The 24,071-nt window shown below is 46.8% G+C and overlaps 1 long non-coding RNA gene across 1 annotated transcript; it reads left to right on the top strand.

The window, feature by feature from the left end:
* Positions 1-20,068: 20,068 nt before the first annotated feature.
* LOC144166970 (uncharacterized) lies at positions 20,069-23,521 on the top strand. Its single transcript, XR_013321797.1, has 4 exons — positions 20,069-20,812; positions 21,002-21,138; positions 21,226-21,348; positions 21,837-23,521. It is a non-coding gene; the product is annotated as an uncharacterized LOC144166970 (long non-coding RNA).
* The last annotated feature ends 550 nt before the right edge of the window (positions 23,522-24,071 follow it).

The following is a 24,071-nucleotide window of genomic DNA, read 5'->3' as shown; positions in this document are numbered from 1 at the left end:
CGTGTCAATCATTTTCTCATGCCTTTATGTGGGAACAGCTTTGCCCAAATTATTCATACAGCAAATATAAGGTGAAGTACTTCGTCATGGTGCTTTTATTATACGCTGTCATTTTTTTTAGGTGGAGGAAAGGAGAAACTGTCCTGACTCCGACGTCCCAGCGGGTTGGAGGGGTGGCCGGGCATATGGCAACAACTCTCGAAAACAGCGAGGACTCGGACCTGGCGCCGTACTTGCCACCGGTGCTGAGCCAACCAGTGGTTCAGATCGTGCAACGCATCATCCCCGGCGAAGAAGAGCCCTCGTGTTCCTACGCTGGTATAGTACTGCTGACACGTCTTGGATTATGCATTTTTACTGTTCATGTTGGAAATTTCACACTACTACTACTACTACTACTAGATTATTCTACTAGATTATTCTACTAGAGTTCTACTAGATTATTGGGGACGCTGCATAAAATTTTGTTCTTTTGCAGTTATCCCTATATTGTCCCAGACGCAGACTGCCTTCGAACCTCTCTCACTCTCGCATGCCGTGCCAGAAGTATCCTTGTATTCAGGGGTCGCGTAAGGGGCATACTGTTTCATAAATTAAATTCTCGTGTCCACAATTTTTCCTTAATATAGTGTTACATTTTAATCAGCTGAAATAAATTTAAGCTGTTTTCTCACTGGTCTTACTTTTACACAGCGAGCTGTGTTTCTGGTATTAATTAGCTTTTACATTACTAGAATAGCAAGACTAGAGCCCAGTTCTGCATGCTTTAAATAGATGGCCCCCTTTCAGTGAAGTAATAGCATGTTACCTGGGTGGTTACATTGTGCCTGCATCTACTCAAGTTCAACTAGTGCATAGGTGTGAGAAGCAGGTTAATGTAAAATTAAATTACTTTAACAACGTGATACCAATCGTGTACTTTCACCCTTTTAAAAAGTGCCTTAGTTAATAAAAAGTATGATACGGTGGAATAAAACACCATTTTCTCAGCCCAGTTCCACTAGTGTTTAGAACCAGCAAGTAAAGAACACAAAGCAAGTGTTATGTTCACTGATTTTATTTCATGTGGAGAAGCGATAGCTGTTTCTGCAATTTTTTATGTGAGGCAGCTTGTTCTAAAAAAATTTGTCATGGTTACACTTGGCTAAATAAAGTTCTTGAGCAATAGCGCAGCTTGCTCGCTAAATGTTCAAATGACCAATGGAACACCTTCATTGAGTGCGGCCAACTAGGTGCTGGCCGGATCTTCGCTGCGATTGAAAGTCAGATTAACGCTGTGAGAAGGGAGCTGTTTTCTGGGTTTGTACCCGGAGTGGTTGAACTGTCACTCTAAACAAATGGTGCCACTGCTGAGGTACAAGCATGCGAATGGGGATACACAGTGGGTAGGTGTTGTGCGGTGTAAATGCTTCCTTGAATGTGGTGCTTGCCTGAACATGTTCTACCAAAACTGTCATTTCTGTATACAATTATTACACTTTACAACACCAAAAAGGGCCTGGTAGACCTACAAAACCTATTGCAGTGACAGCTGTATACAGTGATTAAATTTTGCAACATATTAAATTGGAACACCAACAAAACGTGTCCAGGAACACTGTTCTGCATGTTTTGCAATCACAGGTGTAATCAACAACAGCAGTATATCACTAACACCCAGCATCAGGTGCGAGTACATTTATCGTAGCCTCATCCACACCTGGCAGTTTCATGTGATCAAAATATCGTAAGGATACATGCAGTGCAAGGTCCTGCGTGATTAAGTATGTACACATTTGGGAGGAAGGGTGTAGCCTCCCACCTCGAGCAAGAAGTCACAAAACCTAAGTCATGCAATAATGAAATGTCTTTGAATAAGGAAGAAACTTGAAATCTTATAAATATCACACATGCACACACACACATGCACAGAAAGAAAACATCAGATGGGCTTCCATGTCAACTCAACTCAGGCAAGGACCCACAAAAAAGGAAGTGCCACCAATTTCAGAGCATAGCTGGAACGCTTTACTATCGCTGCGTCCAAAGCAAAACGTTTGGTAGACACTTTTTGGGTGCCGTACTGGCACCACCATGGCCTGTAGCCACAAATAGAATAGCGCTCAGTTATGGATATATTTTCACGGTGGATCGGTTGTACAAGCCGCAACTTTGCCGTTGCGGGAAGAAATACCAAGAAAATGCCAAGCGCTTGTGAACGTGAGCCTTGTGGCAACCGCCGAGCGTCCTGGGACACACAGTGGCTTTCAGGAGGGAAAAAAAGAAAGAAAAAAGAAACGTCAGCACTGTTGTCAAGCGCTGCCACGCATGTAAACAAAAAAAACTGCAACGCTACTGCAAATATTGTCACGGGAAGAAGACAAAAGCTATCGGCCCAACCTCCGGAGAAGAAGACCCAGCTGGGCGGGCCCCTCATCGCCGACATCGTGTAAATAGTGTAAATACATCACTCGCACCTTCCATGGTTTATTTCCTGTGTCCTGCCGCCACGTAACATGTTTTTGTGTAGGTTGCGGAGATCATCTCCATCCTGGCCCCAGCTTCGCTTCGTCCCAGCTGCTGAACATCGCTCAAAGGATCTTGGATCGCGTCGGCCCGCCCCAGCCCCAGTGAGCCATGGACGCACCATTCCCCAGCCCCGTGTCCCCAGCCTGACTTGCCGAGACCAAACGACGTGACCAGCAGCGATCTGAACAGAAGAGGACACCGTTCCCCTGCCCTCAACTCCGGCGCACCTCCGAGGCCTTTAAACGTTGCTTCACTGCGTCGGAGGACATTGCTCTTTTGGGACCAGTGCTCACCACGACTAATCATACCCATCCGTGGCGACGAGGACTCCCTTTTTCCTCTCATCTCATCGCGCATCGTCACCGCATCTGCACATTTACTATGGCCTCGACCGGGACGGTCGCTTTAGACGAGGGGGATGTGTCACGGGAAGAAGACGAAAGCTATCGGCCCAACCTGCGGAGAAGAAGAAGACCCAGCTGGGCGGTCCGTGCCATCTGCCGCCACGTAACAATATAATTGGACGCATGCCTACAAGTGTGCTACTCCTTCTCGAGGAGACTAGCAGATCCCGGCACCGCTGCCTCAAGTTGATGACGAAGAGCTGGTAAAAGTGAGGATGAGGATGACTTTGGATGAGGATGCTGAGGATGACTTTGCATCCACCACTCGCAGCGAAGAAGATGACAAGCTCTTCGATGCGTATGACTACGATTACTAGCCCCGCAACTAAACAATGACACTGAAACTTAGCTATGTGTGCAGCAATGCCCACCTACAACAGCTTCGCCGTTCAAGTCTTGCGCATGAGTGCAAGCTTCCTGGATTTTTTTTATTACAATTTTTCTTCCTGTTGCTGAGGAGCATCAGGCGGATCAAGCGGATCAAGACGAGCACGGCCACCCAACTGGTCACGACCTGGCGGTGCCATTCTCGGGTGGAGCAGATGCGGACGAGCTGGATGCTCCCACAGGGGGAGATGCTGCAGCGCTACCTCCTCAGGGTGCCACGGCATCTTCCGAGGACTCTAGCAGGCCACCAAGGGGCCGAATGGACCTCCTCCGCCAGCACCTGGGCACCGAAAACGACCTTCGTATGGCCCTAATTAGGAAGGAGCATGACCTCCTCATAAATCTTTTGCAGGAGGACCATGATGCCACGCTGACTACAGCTTCAAATACAGCTGCTAGAGCAGCAAAAGCAGCACCAGGAAAAGATTTTCGAGGTGCAAACAAAAGTAGAAGCTAGGCTGCCAGATTTTCGAGGTACAAACAAAAGTAGAAGAAGCTAGGCTGCAGCAAGAGCAGTACCAAGCAAAACTTTGCGAGCTAAGAGTGAAAGTGGAAGAGGCGCGGCTGCAGAAGGCACTGAAGGATGTTTAAAACTGAAATGTTCACCCTTACGGTTTCATTATAGTTTTATTTTTGCAACGCAAGCTGCACTACGCTACCTCGGGCAGCCTTCGCGGGGTGACCAGTTTTGCCCTTGAGCGCTAAGGTCAAACCACACCCCCTTCCGCAATTGCCGGCACGAAGCAGCGGCCTTATAACTGGGAGAGATAGGCGAGGAGGGAAGAGAGATGTGTGCGGAAGAAGGCGAGGAGGCTGCTGCCGCAGGGATAAGCGCACGCCTCGATGAAAGGCCACATGCGGCGCAGAACAGTGTGCGATAGAGGAAGACGAACATCCAGCTGTGGTCCCTCGTATAGAGGCGAGGCTTAAACAACGCTGCGCGGCAAAAAAGAGGAAACACGCTACTGTTGCCTACAGCTTCGCTACCTTCAAGTCTTGCTTCAAGTCTGAGCTTCCTTTATTGTTTAGTCTTAAAAGGTGCACGTGGGTGGGCGTGGTGCAGCTTTAACACAGTCCTCCCCCCACCTCCTCCCCCCCCCCCAAAAAAAAATGCTCAACTTGGCAGGATCAAGCTGTGGAAAATGCCACTTTCATTCAGTCAGTTATGAGAAGCTCCTCTGAATGAGGAGGTGTCGTTCGTGGGCACCCAGCCGGAAGTCTCTTCCAGTGACAGCTGGCAGATGCCGCGGCTGCCCAGTTCGACGTTTGGCCTTCAATACCGGCACTCGGGAAGCCGGTGGATGTGGCTCCTTCCTGGCACCAAATTGTGCAATGCTGCACAGGCATTCATGATGCGTGCAGCTGGGACGGGCTTATGCTGGAACTTCATGTCAAGACAGGGGAAGCGCCTCTTCCAAACTCCAAAAGCCCGCTCAACAGACTTCCGGGTCTTTATCTGGGCTTTGTTGTACCTGTAAAGAATTGATGCATTGTAACGTTCTTTTTTATTCGCTGGTATAGACAGTAGCCGCATTCTCTCACCGTATACCATGGAGGAACTACTAACTTGGATAAGCAGTCTGTTGATGTCTCTTGATGTATGTCGGTTAATGTATCAAATTTTTAAGGGCTACATTTGAGAATCACCCCAAACAGCTTGTATTCCCACACTGAAAAGAGCCAGCTGTACTTTATGAGCGTTTTTTCTTGCACCTGTCGACGTCCTTGGTAGCCAAGCCAAGTTTAAGGGGAAAGAGGAGGGGTTGGGCAATAATGTTGCATGTCAGCAGACCTTTCAACTATGCTTCCTATGCTGCTTGTGCCAAAGGGCTGTTTCTTCTTACTTTGTTTCTCTGTTTTGTTAAAATTCTCCATTCGCAGCACTACAGGCACACGCTTTTGATCACTGCTACTTTTGGCTCCCTGAATCTCCCTGAACCAAGTGAATAAAAATGTTTATTCTTTAGCTCCCGCTAGTTTCAGCAGGCGAATGGCTGGCAGCATCTATCAAGGGGCTAGATTCTCTCCTCACTCTTCTTCAACCATCAAAACAACACTGGTAAATTCTATGCGGCTGTGCACATGTAGCCCACTGCCGAGGAAACTTTCAACGTGGTATTTCGTTTGGTTGTGTGTTGACTAGTTGTAATATAAAGGCTGGCAGTTGGTTTACTTCACATAACAAGTCATAAGCATCCCTGTGTGCCTGCAACTCTAGAAGTGAAGTTTGTTGGCCCTTCTCCTCTTTTTATTTCTAGTTTCATGGTTTTGCATAACAGTGTGTCATCATGCACACTGTTTCTGCATTGAATATTACGAAATATTGGCCCTGCTTTTCATGCGTTTTTGCTCCTGTTCTTTTTCATTTCTGTCTTGTCTGAATAACTCGCCCTTACAAGTGTATAGTTTTGTTGTTAGGGGCTAGTTAGGGCACTTATGACACTGACGTGACTTTTTTTATAAATGCTAGCTCATACAGTTGTTGTGCTTGCTGTTTTCTTTCTTCATGTCTTTCTGTGAAATAGCAGTTTGCACTTTCACACTCAATCACGATTGTAAAACCTGCTAATCAATGGCCGAGCTTGTTGTAGTTCTTTTTCTGTCTATAGCCACAAAAGAATTGTTTGCCTGCATTGTGTGTCTAGTTTTGTTATTTTTCGTTCCGCATGCATCCGTAGTTCTTTGTATAGAAATGTTGCCAAAGGCCGCTGAAAGTATGGAACAAATAAATGTGCTTTTATGAAACAAACTCAAGTTGTTGCTGACATGTCCACCTCATTATTTCTAAATCGCTTGCTACCAGTTGGTAATGCAATGCGTGGAAGCTTTGCGTAAGCGAACATGCACAGCGTCATGCCAATCACTTGCCTGCCTTCAGGTGTGTTGACAGAGCCAGGATTCACTAAGGGCGTCATGAGGAAAGGTTGGCATGCGTAGCCTGCATCCCCCAGCAGCACTCCTGGCACCCTGTTTTCCTCATAGAGCACCCGTACACGGGAATTGTCGAAGATCCGGCTGTCATGCACGCACCTAGGCCACCGTGCAACAACGTTGAAGAACTCCAGGTTGGGGCCTGTGACAGCCTGCATGAAAAAAAGTCATGGAAGTAAAATATGCTGCCCAAATAAAGATTGTGGTTACTTGAAAGCAGTGATTAACCCTTTTTACTCAACATGGTTGTGACTAACAGCCATGCACTTAACACGTTACAAGGAACGAGTTACTTCTACCTAGTTACTAATTTCATTAACGAGTAACATATTTAAGTACTCTTAAAAAAGGAACGGGTAATGTATTTAGTTCCTTTTATGGCCAAGTAGCGGTATCTCGTTACTTCTGAGAAGTAACTTGCACAATTCCGCTGAAACGGTCTTGTTTTTATTTTAATTTCTGCATGCGTCTATAGGCACTTTGCGCTTATTTTTGCCTCTAAACCAGCAGCACCGTTGTCTACATTCTTGTGCTTCGGGGAGACATTTCTGTTATATGATGCCACGCTCATCACTGCCTCTTGTCGTAGCTTTCACTTTGCGCAAGTTCTGGCGCACTGCCCGAGACAGCAACAGCCAGGATTATCGCAAGTCAAGCACGGGCGCCCACACAAGGAAGGCATCTGGTTAGTCATGATAACAAAGGCCGAGACGAACGAATTGTTTAGGTGGCGCAGATGAAAAGACGTTAGTCATCGATATTGAAACCAGCCAATCAAATTGCAGGTAATACAAAAGGCATGAAAAAACCCATGCGTTCATCACGGGCCGAGATTCACAGCCAAAGAAGCGGGGAAACATAACCGATGAAAACTTCGAGAGGCAGCTACTGCTCAAGTAAATCGACTACTAAAAAGGAAACAATGAACCATAAAACAATACAGTTGTGCATTTGATCATCAAAGTAACGTGAACAGTAACTCATTACTTTTCGGGTAACGTGTACATGTCCGGACAATACCATACCCAAATCTGGAAGGAATTGGAGCACCACGACTATATGTTGCAATCAGGTTTAGTACAGGGAGAATCACAATATTGAAGTAAACGATAAGCCTTAAAGTGAGCGGATTGTACTCGGTGATGAATGCACTGTTGTCATGGTAACTGCTAGTGAGGTTACAATTATGGAAGGTGAGGGAATTAAAGTTCCTTAGGCAGTTCAGGCCAACTTTCCCTCATGTAAATACAGAAGTACAAAACACAGCTACGTAAAAAAATGTTCGTGTGCCACCGACCCTGTTTCGCGTGTTAGTGAAAGCTGTAAATCCGGCTCACCTGAACGTTGATGGAGAAGACGCCTTTCCTATCGCGAAACACCTCAGCAGTGTCTCCTCTTGATTCTGACGTGGGTGCAGTTGATGCACCCAGTGACGCCAGGAAAACCTCCAGTCATGTAGAAGGCGTGCATAACTTCCCCGTACTCCTCTGCTTTAGGGAAGTGCACCAGCTCCCGGAACAGGTGCCTTGCGATAGGGCCGGTAACCTTGTTAACAGTGCCGCACACGGTGACGACTTGGAAAGTCCCTTGGGCGTAAAATCGCAACGCGAAGAGCAGTTGCAGCACCGAGGTGAGCGGTTGCCCACGCTTGTCCGCGTTTTCTGCCAGGGGAAGCATGCGCAGCAGCTCACGCACGGTCGCCTTCGTTAACTTGTACCGCGACAAGAACTGCACTTCGTCGTACAACTCCATCGAATTCAAGCGGTCACGAAGAGGTGGACGCGGAATTTTCGGCAGTTCATAAATGCCGCCAAAAACCAAATCCGTTGCTCGGCACGCGAACTCGAATGCAGACAGCCGCTGCATTACATCCGACCTGTACGTCGCCATGTCAATTGGAACACTGCGCCGAAGTCATCTTCAAGCTAGCTACGGTCGTGACTTGAAATTTGGCTCGTTTTTTCCCCGAGCCAAGGTCGCCTCAAGTTAACTGTGGCCTCAAGTAGCGTTGAAGACACGGAGGGTCTATGAATCGCGGCGGTGCCGTCTTGAGACAGCCGAAAGTCAAGACTGGTTTAAGTCACATTTACGAATTCGGCGGTAAGTGCGATAGCTGATTATTTTTAAGTAGAACCTACACCCAATGCAACCACGACGGGGCTGATAGAGAAAATCCCGAAAGGCGAATGCACGTGTGCTTTTATTAAAAGCCAGCCCGCTTGGTTTCTTTCCTTTTTATTTTTCGTGACGGTTGAGGGTCGGGGGAGGAGATGTTTGAAATGGACTATAAACAAACGCATCAATTGAAATCAAAGCGTTTCAGTAAAACCGAGAATAAAGGATTGGGCGCTGTTAATTTGTATAACGCAAGGAGAAAGGGCGTAAGGAGAAACCGCGGAGGCTTCTTTGTCATTCGCCGTGTCCACCCGACCAGCGGGCCCGGAGACGCCGCATACAAGTGCGTCGGTCCCCTCATAATAGTTGAAAGCGATGTCAGTTTTCGAAGGAGGATTTCCTTGCGTTCGTTTGGAAGCCGATCCATTGACATTTTAACGACCGTGATTACCGCCATGAGAAAACCCGAAGCGGATGGGAGCTGAAGGTCAGTCAAGGGGTCAAACCTTGGGAAGAGGGCACCAGACGTTCTGTCTGTGACAGTTGCACTGCTCAAAGTTACTGGGCGAAGTTTCCGTTCGTCACGCGTCTGAACCTGGTGACTCGGAGGCTGGTATGCGTCAATGGGTAGGCGACCAGGCTTTGTTGGGCGCTCCACGTGTTAAGAAAGGAAATGAATTTTGGCGGAGTGGGGCACAACGATACGCGGCATGGTATGGACAATACTTTAAGACAAGCCGCCCGAAAACCGAAGGCCGGCGAAAGGTTTGCTTTTAGTTGGTTGATTTTTATGCGTTATATTCGTGTTTTTCTGAACACCTCCGGGTTTTTTGTATGAGAGTGAGAGATGTTGGCCTCGTGGCTATTTTGAACCCGCCTAGCTTTGTTTGTCACGGTGGTGAATCAGTGACCTAGTGTGGGCTAATGAATGAGCCATCCTCACTCTCAAATTGTGGCGTCCCTGTTGTGGGCGGGGTTTTAGGGGTAAAACCAAGGACTTTGATAGTTTGGGGAACAACCGGAGATTGAAAGAAGAGGAGATAGCGGCTAGCCCCGCTTGTCGCGGGCCTTGCCCGACCTCTTGCATGCGATCATGAGCCTTGGGAAGTTGTAAATACGTAGTGTAAATAAAGTGTACATATTGTACACTTGTACATAATTACTAAATTGTACATTGTACAATGTAAATATTGCACATATTTACTTGGAGTAGACCGTCGTCGGCTGTGTGCCGTCGGCCAACGAGCCAGATGATCATCGTTTCATCGGATCATTGAGCGTCGAGCATCGACTTCGGCAACCGATCCACCTGAATTTAACTGCCTTTGTGACAGGGCGAGTGCGACAGCCGCCCTCTCCACCGTTGCGCGGGACGGTGTGCGATTTGCAGCGGAACATATCAGGGGGTCGTTTGCTCGGTTAAGGATGGCCAGGGCATAAACATCCTGTTGATGGCATTCCGCCGCGTCCACGTAAAACACGTCTCGTCTACGGCCTGCGCTCGTTGCATTCTGCGACCCCCATGGTGCACAAGGTGCGTGTTGCGCGGTACAGAGCAGACAGAGTCCAGCGCGAATAGCGCGAGGAAGAAGGAATTTCTGAGTGGCCATAACATGGGCTCGAATCCCGAGTTGGTATAGGATGTGAAAACCAGTTTAGGTAGTCGATAGGCGTGTAATTCGTAGTGAGAGGTATGCCTAAACCCACCAATGCTAATCATTCGATCACACATCAGTAAAGAAATCATAAAAGGCAGCTCCTCACTAACGCCCATGCACTAACGTCCAGGCTCTCTGCACTTAAACTACTCTTCTCAGCTGTGCCCCCCTGCCCTTGCTCAAGTAGGGTAAGCAACGACCGCCATCTGATTTTCGCCCATGATGACCACCGGATCGCGAAAGATTCACGCCGAGCTTCGCCGAGATAAGGATATGCTCCTTGAAACACCTGTCAAAGCACAACTGCCACAATACTGCAGTTCACGGCTGTCCTGGCTAACGAGGGTGAAAACCGTCATCCTATATAGGTTCCCGTTCCGCATTATCTACCACAACGGCGAAGATTTCCTCGCACGCGAATGCGGGAAACCTCAAGACTGTCGCAGAACGCACAAAAGCTTGACATTTCGTTCCCATCAGAAAGTAACTCGCTGCATCCGCTGATCGTGCTGGTGACACCACGTCATGCAACAAAGCGCGTGGACCATGCAGAGTGGACGGCCTAAGGCGCTGTCGGAGGTGCTAAACTGCCGTTAGTCTGCATAGCCAGCAAGTGTAGGCAACGGAATACACGCAATTCCACTATACTGCTTGCCTTACACTAAGTCAGGTTCACTCGAGCGATGCATTCACATGTGGCCACTCACCATTTCAATAACGTTTATGGCTCCGTATGACATGCCAAAATAGGACGGACGTTCCTGTGGGATGTCGGGGGTGTCGGCATCATCCAGCATAAGGTACAAATCTGAGAGGAAAGAAAGGGCAGCGGTGAATTCATACATTCCTTGCCACAAAAATGCAACTTCGCTATAATCGCAAACGAAGCTGATGGTCCCAGACCCAATACTCACACGAAAAATTCATCTTGAGGTTTGTGTTTACGAAGCGGACGAAACCCGACCTACTTCTACTTCCTTTCTGCCTGCTCCAAGGTTTGTAATTTCGCAGCCTGAAAATGGGCACATGCCCACCTGGGGTATTGCGAGAAAACTTCGTAAGAAATCCCTAAGCTGAAAAAAATTAAAAAAAACAAATGAATGCTATGTTATAAGTTATGTTACAGAAAGCTATGTTATGAGTGGTGTTGCGACGTTGCCACCCCACCGCTGGCAGCCCGTTGTTGCATACGCGAAGGCGTCCCAGCACCTAAGGCAGATAATTGGGCTAGACAGCAACGGAGAGCCCGCATCCGAAACCGCATCCGAAACGAGGACCCACAGCGCAACCGTGATGGGACTGGCTCGTTCCCAAGGCTCCCAAGTGTCTTCTCTGCGCCTGACAGCAAGCCGGCCACCTCATCGACTGTGCAGCGGCGCCGATCCCGGTCGAAGTCGAAGCGCCGTGGTTCCCAGCCACCCACTCCGGCTTAGAATGCACCCAGTGACCAGCGACCATCGTCTCAGGTGAGCTGGGAAGCGGCAGCCTCCCCTAACCGCGAGCAGCCTTCCCGTTCCCCTGCTTTTCCCGTCCGTCAGACCTCGTCCAACCCACCCCCTCCCAGCTCGGAACTTGCCTACCTTCGCACTTTGCTTGAGAGTGTGGTCGCAACTCAGCGTCAGCTTCCGGCCGACGTGAAGCAATTGCAACAAGCCATCCGTACTCCTCCCCCCTCCCAATGCCTCTCCACTCACTGCTCCCCATGTAATGAGCGCGTCTCAGCCTACCCTCCCGCCTCCCCCCAAACGTCTATCTGGTGACACCACCACTGAAACTTACTCAACGGTGGCTGATCTTCGGGCTCTCGAGGAAAAATTCGACGCTGCAAACGCTACCCAGGAGCTTACTGCTCTCGCCAATCAATTTGCGGACGTTAAAGCATCTGCTGCCGCCACCCAAAATATTGTCACGAAGTCAAAGACGACGCAGTTGTCTTCAAAGAAAACGAGTTTATTGGAGCGAACTTGTGCTCCCCTAACAACTCAAAGAATACACAGGCGGCGAGACAGCAGTCAAGAAAGTGATGTGCGTAGGCGAGCGTCGAGAGTCCAATGCCGCGGCGTTTGCTTTGCAGGCTTTTATCTTTCGGCGCGAGTGTTTCTGGAACCGTCGATTTACATCCAGAACATTGTAGATCAAAGAAGATTATTCTGGGCTAGTGACGTTAGGGCGAAACAGTCTACTTATCTGAATGGGATAGCCCGTGCAGCATAAAAATAAAGAATGAAGGACGCGCTTTGCTTAGAACGCATATAACACAGCTGGGCGTGGCCCGGCAGTAAAAACAAAAAATAAACAAACCCATACATGGTTCGCGGCAATATGGTTGCTACCCTGAACACGCATTTAGCTAAAGTCCTCCCAAAAACGCACCCGGCCGCACCAAAACGGCAGCGCCAGGCCCTACGCGTCATACTCCATACACTCGCATTCCAGTCACCTTAGTTTCCGTTAATAATGGCGACTCTTCTGCAGTGTCACCCTCCCCGGCTACCCCCTCACCTTCCAAGCCCGTTTAGGGTCTGGCAGTGGAATTGTCGCGGTTTTCGGTCGAAGCGCGGCAATCTCCAACAACATCTTAATCATTTGCGCCAGCGATCCCTCCCAACCCCTGACGTGATTGCCCTGCAAGAGACAGAGGTCCCTGCAAAGTTTCCCTGCTATCGAGCTTTTCGCTGCCAAGTCGCAGAAACAGATGACCCAGCATGGAGAGGTGTCACTAACCTGGTGCGACGTAACATCCCGGCATGCAAAGAAAACCTCATCGCTTTGGGCTCGGAATATGTTTTTGTCAAAATCTTACTTGCCCCCAAGAAGAAAAATCAACAATGCCTCCACATACTGAACATTTATGGTGCCGTCAAGTCAAGCAGTCGCAGAATCTCACGCTACTTCTGCAAAAGTCCTTGGTCCTACGCCCAGGGCCAGCCACTGCTTATTGTCGGCGATTTCAACGCCCCGCACCCTGCGGAATGGGGGTATCTGTATGTGTCACGCAAAGGCCATAGGGTGCTCTCTACGATCCTCTCACATCAGATGCGCCTCCTCATGGACCCGGCACACCCTACTCGACAAGGCAACAGCGTCCAGAGAGACACCACTCCCGATCTGACCATCCCACCTAACATCGCCCACTCAGTCTGGCGCAACACTGGTCATGATCTGGGCAGTGACCACTATGTTGTTGAAACCCTCGTTGACGATGGACCCCAACAGCCGAGCACCCGTTCCCACAAGCTGGTTGACTGGTACGTCTTCCGATCCCTCTGTGATGCCAACTTACCTGACCACTTTGATGATTTGGATGACTGGACTGCCAAACTCCTCCAACAACGTGATGGTGCAACCAAAACTGTCTCTGGACAAGCTCACCTTGATGCGGTTGATTCTCGTCTCCTCCACTTATGGGAAGCCAAGGAGGACCTAGTGCGTCGACTCCAGAGGCAGAAGCATAACCGCCCTCTCCGTCGCCGTCTGGCTAAGCTCAACCAGGACATTGGCAAGCATGCAACAAACCTGACAAAGCAGCATTAGAATGCCCTTTGTGATCGCATGGAGGGCAACATGAATGTTCCGCAGACCTGGAATATTCTCCGCGGCCTGCTAAATCCGGAGAAGAAAAGAGAGCACACCAAGAATGAGGTGGTCACCCTCCTCCACAAGTAGTCGGGTTCCGAGCAGGAGCAGGAGCTTCTTCGACAGCTTCAGGTGCTCTATATTCCGTCCGCTGCCTCCATTCCTTCTCCGGATTACACCGGTGGCCCCAACGAGACCTCAGATCACCCCATCACGCTTTGAGAGACAAGAGACAATCGGCTTAGGAGCTGGCTCCATGTATCAATCAAATCAATCAAATCAAACTTTATTTCAGGAATGTATACATTTACATGAATAAAATGTTACAGTACAGAGGAGGTCCGGGAGTTGGAAAACTGTCGGGAGGACCTCCGTTAAAGAATAAGTCTGTGTAATAAAAACGCAGCAAACAGTGAAAACACTTTGTACGAATTAAACAAAGAATGGGTAAAATTTCATAACAACAAGGCAAGAAAATTTCTGTGTAACAGCACTTACTATAGTGAGTAAAAGAAATACTAACTAAAAGAAATACTAATTAGAAGCATGGCACGATGGTAGAGTTTAGCAAACAACACGTTTTGTGATTAGGTATTTAAAGAGTTTGCGAAACGAATAGAATATGGGACATAACTATTACAAGTGGTATGTTGTTCCAGACGGATACACCTGTAAATTTAAGAGTGAGTTTTCCATAATTGCTACGCACTTTAGGGAGGAGGAAATTGTGACAGGCTGAAAATCTGGTGCTATTAGTATTGACAAGATGTTGTGTGGGTAGCCCTGAAATACATAGACGATGATAATTGAGGCGGTACATCAATATAGCTAATTTTGCCGAAGTAAGGGCTGTCCTTACTCGTGTCAACGTTCAATCAGCCCCGGGTCCTGACGGCATCACCACCAAGCTTCTTCGGAACCTCACTGGAGCCGCAGAACAGGCGCTCAATGACTACATGAACACAGTGTGGACGTCAGGCCTTCTTCCCGCCTTCTGGAAAACAGCGAAGATCTCGCTTATACACTCTTAATCTGGTTCCATGTAAGTTCCAGTTAAACGGGGCGATCCACATATTTTTTTCTGGATCTAAACGAAGAATAACTGGAACGAGAGATATAAGTGGATCTTATCTGGAACTGTCCATTTGTTTTCTTTAGGTTTGTGGTTATTATGTGGAACCGAATAAATGAGGAGATGCGCTGTCGGCCGTTCCAGTTACTGTTCCACTTATGTCCCAGTAAAAATTTTGGACAGTGCTTTTGTATATTTTTTGCTCGTGTCTTGTTCCACATAACTTGTGCGCTGCAGTGAAGTATGCACTGAATCGTGCATTAACTGGAGCAATGAACCACATATATATTTGACGCGCTTTGGAGCACAAGCGCACGCACTTGCACGCACACGCCCACAGACATAGATACAGGCACGAACGCACACCCGCGCACCCACACATACACACACACATGCATGCAGTCACACACGTACACACGCACGCACCACATAAAATTTAATAAACTTCGTCGATATCTATGGAACTGTCTTAGAGCAGTTTACTTATATAAGACGGCTAAGACGTATTTTTAGTGACGTTATTTGACAGAAAAAAATATGTCGACTGCTATAACAACACCGTACAAAGCATGAAAGGTGCGAGAAAAGGGTATCTTAGCGAAAATAGAAATTCCACGAACCCCTTTCAGGTTGTCTGCGGCGCTCAGACCGCTTTAGTGAATATCGTCTTTTGCTAATTGCAGACGTGCAGTACGTCTGAAATCACCAATGACTTGAATTTGAGAAGGACCAGATGTCCTCAGGTTCTCCTTCTGCGTTTTTGACAGAGCCGTGGTAGTGCTGAAGAATTCATTGGGCTTTTGTGGATACCTTATAAAGAAATATATATATTTGTTGAAACTATTGCATGTTCTGCATTTGGTTCACAAAGCGTCGCAGAAACATTGCTTTTTGCTCAATGCTCAGCCATCAGCTCGCTGTGTTGTAGTACGTGCACAATTTTAAGTGCTTTACAGGAACGTATAAATGGCCACAATCTGCTGTAAAATAGGTACTTAGTCCACGTTATTTATGCCCTGATGCGATACATACATAGTGTTAACCGACCGTGCCGCATTTTACACTGCACGCAGCATGTCACGCATGCAGTTATATACGCTTGGATGTTCGTTAGCATTTTTCGTCTCGTGCATGCTATTCAGGGTGACTCACCTGATCCAATTCATATGGGACTCACTAATTCATGACGCAAATTCATGAGACTTACTAATTCAAAAGCACCATGTACCGATACAAGAAGTTTTACAAATTCACAGAAATGACACTAACGACCCCGGTTTGCTTCTAGAACTACAGTAGACCCTCGTTAAGACGAACTTGGTTAAAACGAACACTAATTAAGAACCACACAATTTTTCTCATATAACGTCCACAATGCAATACACTCCCGCTTAAGACGAATTTCGGATAATACGAATACATTTTTACGGTCCCTTCGGGTTCGTCTTAACAGGAGTCTGCTGTATATCATTTCTTTGCAGAGATAAAAAAAACAAGAAATGCATTTTGGTTAATCCAGTCTTCACTGGAAGGCGCTAGCGGTCTACCATGCGAGAGTTTTATTTCTTTGTTTCAGTAGAGAAGCGACATATATCTAAAGCAAACTAGGCCATTGTGAATATCGGTATGTATTTGTAAAACTATTCGTATTGGTGCTCGATGGTTTTTAAGTCCGTTGGTCATGACGTAGTAAGTCCGACAGGAATGCTAACAGGTGATGTCCCTTTTAATTTCCACAAGCAAAAACAAAAGACTCTTAGCAGGGAGCGGTTGACTGGGTGAACGGAACTAAACTTGGACAACTAAATATACCACGTGATACCTGCATTATTTTGTATGTATTAATGCTGAAATGACATTGGAATTCATAATTATGCTGTGCAGTAACGGCAAAAATGCGCAGAGTTAACTTGCCGTTGTTGTGTCTTGTCATAGTAATTGAAGTTCACTGAATGACCCGCCTTCTCCAGCTGCTTCCCCAGTTGCTGTTTTCCCGTAGTATTGGTGTTCAGTAGGGAAAAGGGCTGGGAAACGGGCCGATGTATTATTACTCGCTAATTAGCTGTAAGTGGGTATATAACGTGGGTATCTAAGAGCATCGCAGTATATTTTATTGACTACGGAAAGGCTTGTTGTCAAGAAAAGCAGTAAATGAAGCCACGCCCTTTTGCGTTTATTGTAAACAGTAACGCAGAAATTGTCATCCAAAGTTAAGCTCGGATATCGCACGCACTCGCGGCCCTCCGCGAGAAACAACTGTAGCCAGTACTAACGCGCTAAGGCGGCTATTATCTGAGCTTTGTTTCGGCCTCAGCGGGCCCTCAGACGCATATGCCCGTTTTCCGAATCAAATAAAAGCCATCCCGTGTGCCGAGTTTGTATGAGCTCTTACGCGGGCGCATCGCCAAAGCCTCCGCGAGAACGAAGGTTTGCCGAAGCCATGAGGAAAAGACCCACTGATCTCCACTTAGTTGCTGGATGGCGCTTCGCCGCTGTCGCGGCCGGGCGCGCGCACGGCCACCGGAAGTTCAACGGCTCGTCCCGGAAGTCGGGCGTCTGCTATGCTTTTCAACCGCTGATAAGCGTCCCCACTGGCGCATTTTGGCATTTTTTTTCTCAATTTATTGCATTTTGGCTATACACATCGCGTTCAGATCGCAACTTATGCTATACCGAAACATGCGACGTTAATATGAAGCAGAATTTAATTGCGAATGAGAACGAAAATGTCACTTGGGTCTTGGTTTGAGAGGAGACGACGCAGCTAGAACGGGATTTATGCAGTAAATTTACGCTAGGGATTTATGCTAGAAAGAAAACAACGTCGGCCCGGCGTCAGGCTGTAGCCGAGTTCATGCGCCCGTTCTGTCAAAACAGTTGTCAGTAAAGTGGTCACTGCAGAGCCTGCTGCCTGGAGATGGAGCCCATTTGTCCCTTCCTAACACCCTGGTTACACGGGCACAGTTAACCACGCTTAAGCGAACCGCGGTTAGACAAAACCGCAGTTTGCTGCGTTAGACGACAGACGAAACTGCGGTTACGTCACTAACCATGGTTAACGCAAACTGCAGCTTGGCCACCTCAGTTCGGTCACGCTAACCGCAGTTTCCGCCGCCGCATTGCTCAAAATCGCACAAGTCAGTTCGGACGCAGGTGGCGGTGCATCAGCGGAGGCGAAAAAAAAATCACCTGGCGTTCGGAAGAGACGAAGGTTCTCAAATAGCGGGCGCCCCAAAGCTGTCTCCAAGACGCGCTTGCGTTCTTTGCATGGCTCTCGCAATCAGCGTGACTGCCTGTCAGCAGCGGCTCATTTCCCGATCCGCCCGATCAACTACGACAAAAGCCGTGCTAAATTTGTAAATTCCGCGCGTCATCCGCCAAAAATGGATATAGCAGGCAATCCTGAAGCGTTTTCAGCACTCGGAAACGATCGGCGCCGCGTCGGCCGTGCCTGCATACACACCGGCGCGCCTTCCCGCACGGCATCGCCGCTCTTCAAAATCAATCTGATCGCGGGAAAGAACTTCCGCATGCGAGAAAATTGATGTTAGTGCGGTGAAAAATTGTGCTATGGATTTTAATTCGCAGTTGTAGAGATAGCGGCTGTCAAATATCTACCGTGATGCTAAGCCGAAAGTTCCCAACACCGAACAGACATAAGCAAACCAAGCCGGTTGCGAGCTGTTGGGGAAGCCCCTCTCTTCGCCGCGCGCGAGTGCGTTGCGTTTGGGTCAGAAGCGACTGCTTTAAGGATATGTTTTTTTTTGTCTACTCTGCTTCTCTTTTGTTTTTTATCGTGAAGGTAAAAGTGTGGTAATTTATTTTTGTTACGCTCACAATCAAGTGACCGCGGTCACCAAACTTGCAACTTCGCGTGTAACAGCCAAAACCACAGTTTGCGATACCCGCGGTTCAAGTTTAGTAACCCGGTTAAAGTTAACTGCGCTTACTTTCGCCGTGTAACTAGGGTATAAGTTTGCCACCGAACGCCGGTATAAATCCGGCTTAGAGCGAGGGAATCTGCGTAACAAGAGCCACAGCTTAACGACGCTGATTTGACATTTGCGTTTTGCTGCGTATCACGCACGTCGTACAGAATATTGTGATACTTCCAAGTCGAACGTCTTCCCAGACAACTTCTCTGGTCTGCTTGTGCAGTTGACGGCGCAACAAGCAGGCATTTTTGGCGGAATGCGCGCGAAACCAGCCCATACGTAGCATGCGCTATGCTGGAACGGCGGCCATTTGCCCGACTTCCGGGACGAGCGCTCGAACTTCCGGCGGCCGCGCGCCGGAGAGCTCGAAGCGCCATCCAGCAACTCTAGTGGAGATCAGTGGAAAAGACCGCCACTCCAGTAGCGCATTCCATGCGCATGCGTCAGCAGCAGCACGGCAGAGCTGTTTTTGCGTTGATCATGGAGGAAACTTTCCTCCATGGCGTTGATTCACGGTACAGTGGGGCTGCAACGGGTAGACGACGACGGATGAAAATCGGGACTGCATCAACACTTTAAACGACAGCAGCGCTCCCATCTTCCAGGATTCCCTCCGCTAATTTTACGGTCTTCCGCATGCAGCGCCACCAGTGGCATTCCCAAGCGGGTTTCTCAATTGCTCGCGCGATGCGCCTGATATTTACTAAAGAAATTCTCGGTCACGCTGTCGAGAACCGTTAGTGCCGTTAGCGGCGTTAGCAGTTTGATTGGGTTGATTGCGGCGTGCGACTGCGAATTTTTTCATATCCCCGGGCTGTATTTCCTGTTCGACGAAGTGGAGTTTTGCCAGGAGGCGCAAAAAAGGTCAGTGCTGCTTATTTATGTGCTGGTAACGGTTGTTGTTCAGTGACATCCTTGTTAACTACGTCCGATAAACATACCGCTTCTCTGCTCGTTGTTCGTGTGTCGTCCATGCTTGTGGTCGCGGCGTGTAACATTTTGTGTTGGAGAAACGTTTGCAGCCGTAATTTACCAAAACTTCCGTGTTCGTGGGTCAGAGTCGGATGGACATTTCTGACTGCGTACGTTAGAAGTTGCTGGTTAGCGCGTTTCATGATTGGATGTTCCCTTACTGTGTGGCTTTGCTTAGTTGACAGTTGCTGTGTATCTCTGCGGTAGCGAATCTTCTCGGGTTAGTCGCTCGCGATAATCGCGCGTGCACACGTGTACACCTTCCAAGCAAGTTTGTCGTAGCGTCCGTCCTTAGATTTATTGGTATTTTTAAAACTTGCGTGGTAACTGCGGCGTTGTGTTAGTCTGCTGAGTAGAATGCATTTACTGTGCTTACCAGACCGGGAGTTTTCGATCTATCCCTTTGCGCGCAAGGTAGACGCTATTTCGAGTTGTGTTGATGTGCTTTGAAGGCGTCATCTTACGTTTATATGTTCAATGTTTCATGTTTATGTTCCATGTTTCTTTCAATTCCTTTGACCAATTGAGATGATCTATTTTAAATAACATTGCCTGAAGTGTAGAGAAATGGAAGGGACAGTTGTTGTCTTAGCAGTACCGCAGTAACAAACGTTTTTTTGTCGAGGGGAAGAAATGTGGAAACACGCAGCGGGTATATAGAAAGTGTGCTGCCGTTTCTATGCTGTTAATGTCAGTGGTAACTTGAGGCTTCTGGATAATTATCCAATATCCATAATTAGTGGCCCCGTTAGAAATAAGCCACTCTTGCATTTTTATGCCGTCAATGTCGGTGGTAACCCGAGAGTCGAAATAATTTCCGACAACGCTCAGGTGATAAGTTCTTGCATAACTATGTGCACCCAACATTAACCCATTTCTGTGCTTCCTTGAACTTAGAAAATTTACCGCGAAAGCAGATTGCTACATTCTGTATTCGATCTGTATAACCTGTCCAGATGCAGACTATGGCTGACTGTGGAGACATTTGTCTCTACACTGGTGGTTTGCGATAATTGTTTTCCTTTGTCTGAAGAACAGAAATTAAAACGAATTAATTCCATTCCTTACATATACCTCTGAAATCATGGCTGTGGCATTCACTGTAACTGAAGACATCGTCGGCACGCCGAGGCATCGTCGTAACAAGTGTGGCAGATTATGAATGCATTGTGGAAGTCATAAACCCACGAAAGTGTGTCTCTTGAGTGTTGCGTATTATACAGACGGTCACCCCTCCGCATGGAGCAATGACAGGTGAGCCTAAAAATGTTCAAATATTTTTATATTTAAAATTGTTTCGCCTGAAAACGTTACCAGGGCTCGTGCTGCAAAATAAATTTTAGCACAACTAATCAGGCATTGTACGAGATCTTGTAGTAATCCCTTCTTGAAGGTAAGCGTAAATTTATGCTTCGATATTTTTATACTGTTTTTATTTTTTAGGAAATAGGGCGGACAGGGACTTAAAACAATGGAACAAGGAATGCATACTGCCATTTTCCTGGTTTTTGAAGGCGTGTGTTGACAAAAAGGAAACACATAAAAGCCGTTGTACGGGATGAAATAATTGCATACTACAAGTAAGTACGCACTCCCAGTTCTGGAACTTTGATGGTCCCTTTTTAGGTAGTTGCAATATACGTATTGGCTTCGGAACACCATTTCAGTGACAACTTGACCTGTAGGTGAAAACGACAGTAAGAACTTTTGGGAGCACGTTGGCAAAACGTTCCTGGAAATGCACTCCGAGGAGGCCCTGCGAGGAACGCCTGCATCTTAATTTTAGTTGGGTAAGTTGGCATTTTATTTTTGTGGGACTCAATTTATGGTAGTGTTTATTGAAGCTGGCATTTTATTTTTGCGGGACTCAATTTGTGGTAGTTTTCTTTGTAGCAAAATCTTACTGTTAAAAATAAATCGTGAACTCCAATATTGGAAATACCTTCATATTCAGCCTGTTTCGGATGCTGCAACATGTGGACAAAAAAACTATTATTTTGCATTCAAGTTTTGCAAACATTTTGCTTTCACATTGAGAGTTGCTGCTGTGATAATACGGCACCACGGCCACGCCCAACGCGGTTGCCTTCCAGAATTAGAGAACGGCCATTGACAGTCTGTGCTAATATTTTTTGTACATTGTTACCATCATTCCCAGAAAAGAAACCAAGAAATCGCTGATATTTCAGTCAATTACTGTGCTATAAATGGGGTATCCTAAGCAACTCACTAATTTAAAGCCATCGTCTAACAAAATGTTCTTGTTCCTTCCTTAAAGGTACATGACGTGGTCCAGTTATTCTCGAGGTCCAGTTATTTTGAGAGAAGAAAATGGCAGCGTAAATATTTTGTCTGCAAGAAACAAGTCATGGATTTTCCGCCTGCGTTGTCACATCGAGATGTCATCCTCCTCGCCGTATATTTCATCTTAATCTCCTGAAACTTATGCGACTTTGGAGAGTTCTTGGGACTTTTGCAGAGAGTTCTTGGCCATTTAACAGTGGCCTGCTGTCATTTAAGTTGAAAGCTGTGTTGAAAGACTTGATGTGGTCACTCTACTTGGGGTTTTAAATTATTGTTAGACGTTGAAGCCTATTCGGAAAGATATGTCGTGGTTAAAATGATTGGTAGATACAAGCGGCATGTCAATTGCAAAAGTGAAGTCGCGCTTTCCTTTGCAATTTTTCATTATTTGCACAAAGCGCAGGCTGCCTTTGCAGCTACTCTGTTACTCTGTTAATGTAGTTAATGGCACTGCACTGTGACGCTTTTATTATTCAAGTGCAGCTCGAAATCTTTTTCCATGGCAGTGCTGCTGTTGATGGATGCAAACGTGAGAAAAAGTATTTACACAGACGGTTTGGGGCTTAATTAATCAATTTTTGTACTGTATCTTAGCTGACACCTAAGCCCTAGAAGAATGCGAAATATACATATATGACTTGAAAAAGTTATTTACTTTGGACTAAGTTGCATTTCTTGCTTGTTAGAGGCAGTGCTTTGTTCACAAGCATACTGTCGTCATGATAGTAGGGTTTGTATAGCACGCAACTGTGAATTTTACCTCAGATAAATGTTCCGGCTGGAAAAGTGCTTCCAAGTTCGCTTGGTAAAATTGGTCACCTGTATGTTTCAACGCTACCTGGCTTGGTTATTTGGGATGTCTGAATTGTTCTTGAGGGAATTAATAACGTCTTTAGAGTTAGGCTGCTTGTTAAATTTTAAAATGCGTAACATGCTCCGAGCTATCTGGTTTGTAAAATTTTGTAAGGTTCACACTGGGTGCTATGAGCTTTTTTTGGATAAGTTATTTTAAATAGCTAAAAACTGTCGGGAAGCAACGCGGCTTCAGTGAAAGGCTTTTTCAGGGCGCGTATATAGTCGGTTTTGGCTACAGTTAGCTTGATATTACAGTTAGCTTGATATTGATATATGGTGTATTTTTAGTTGTGCAATAGTGCCACATGCTTCCGGTAAGTTTTTCTGTGCAAATGGTATATTGTTAGTATTGGCTGGGGTGTTCTTTTCCTACACTCTTGCAAGTCTTGTGATAATCCAACCGTGTATGGCTTGTATTTTGGGCTTTTCCCTGCAATTTAATAGCAAACTGCATATTTTGGAACCGGGATACGTAAACATGGTATGGCAAGTGCTGTGGGTACTTCCGCATTTGCGGTACCTGATTTCATGTGATAACACAGCATATTTTATGCTCACTGTTGTGTAATGCTTTTTGAGTTAGTGCGAGGCTAGATGTACAAGTCTGTTTGCGACGCGGTTGCGCTTAAAGCCATCTTTATTACCCATGTTTTTTTAGCAAAAAAAGAATGGTAAATATTAGCGAAAATAGGAAAATGCCTCTTAGATCGTTTTGGCCACTTGATATGGTTGTGGTATTTGATCGTGTACGCTGGTCATTTTCTGCCCAAGTGGAAACAGATATGTCTCCGTATCTCAAATGTACGCAATAATACGAGCGAATAAAATTTGCTTAGTGTTTTGAAAAGCATTGTGTCAGTGCTAATAGTTGGTTTGGTATGTATTTTAATGCGAGTCTTGTTTCTTTTGCATGCAGCCAAAACCCAGAACAGGATGCGGCGGATGAAGCCAAAGTCTTTGTGTGCCGCTCCAGGTATCTCAGACCAACATTTATATAGAACTGTGCTCCGATAGGCAACTGTTGGGAACTGTCTGGGACCACACTGCTGCGGCGGTTTCTGTTTTCCAATTGTTGGTATCACTGTGGGCCATATGTCAAGGCTGCGTTAGAATGGTGCTTGCGGTTTCCTTCTGATACCAATGCATCCGCGAGCCTGGCAAATGACCTCAGTTTATACCAACAGGAAAGCAAATATATTGGAAAAGTGGAGTCCCATGGACAGCTTCTCAACGTCTATCGGAACACCGTTTTATATAAACAGCTGGTCTGAAGGTACCTGGAACGGCGCACCGGATAAATCCATAATCATTTTACGTGGATCAGTGTTCCAGTAAATTACACTACTCGTTTATT

Source organism: Haemaphysalis longicornis, unplaced genomic scaffold, assembly GCF_048455015.1.
Source record: "Haemaphysalis longicornis isolate Haplotype H1 unplaced genomic scaffold, Haemaphysalis longicornis Haplotype H1 scaffold_2, whole genome shotgun sequence".
NCBI lineage: Eukaryota > Metazoa > Arthropoda > Arachnida > Ixodida > Ixodidae > Haemaphysalis > Haemaphysalis longicornis.
This window is presented reverse-complemented; position numbering and strand designations above follow the sequence as displayed.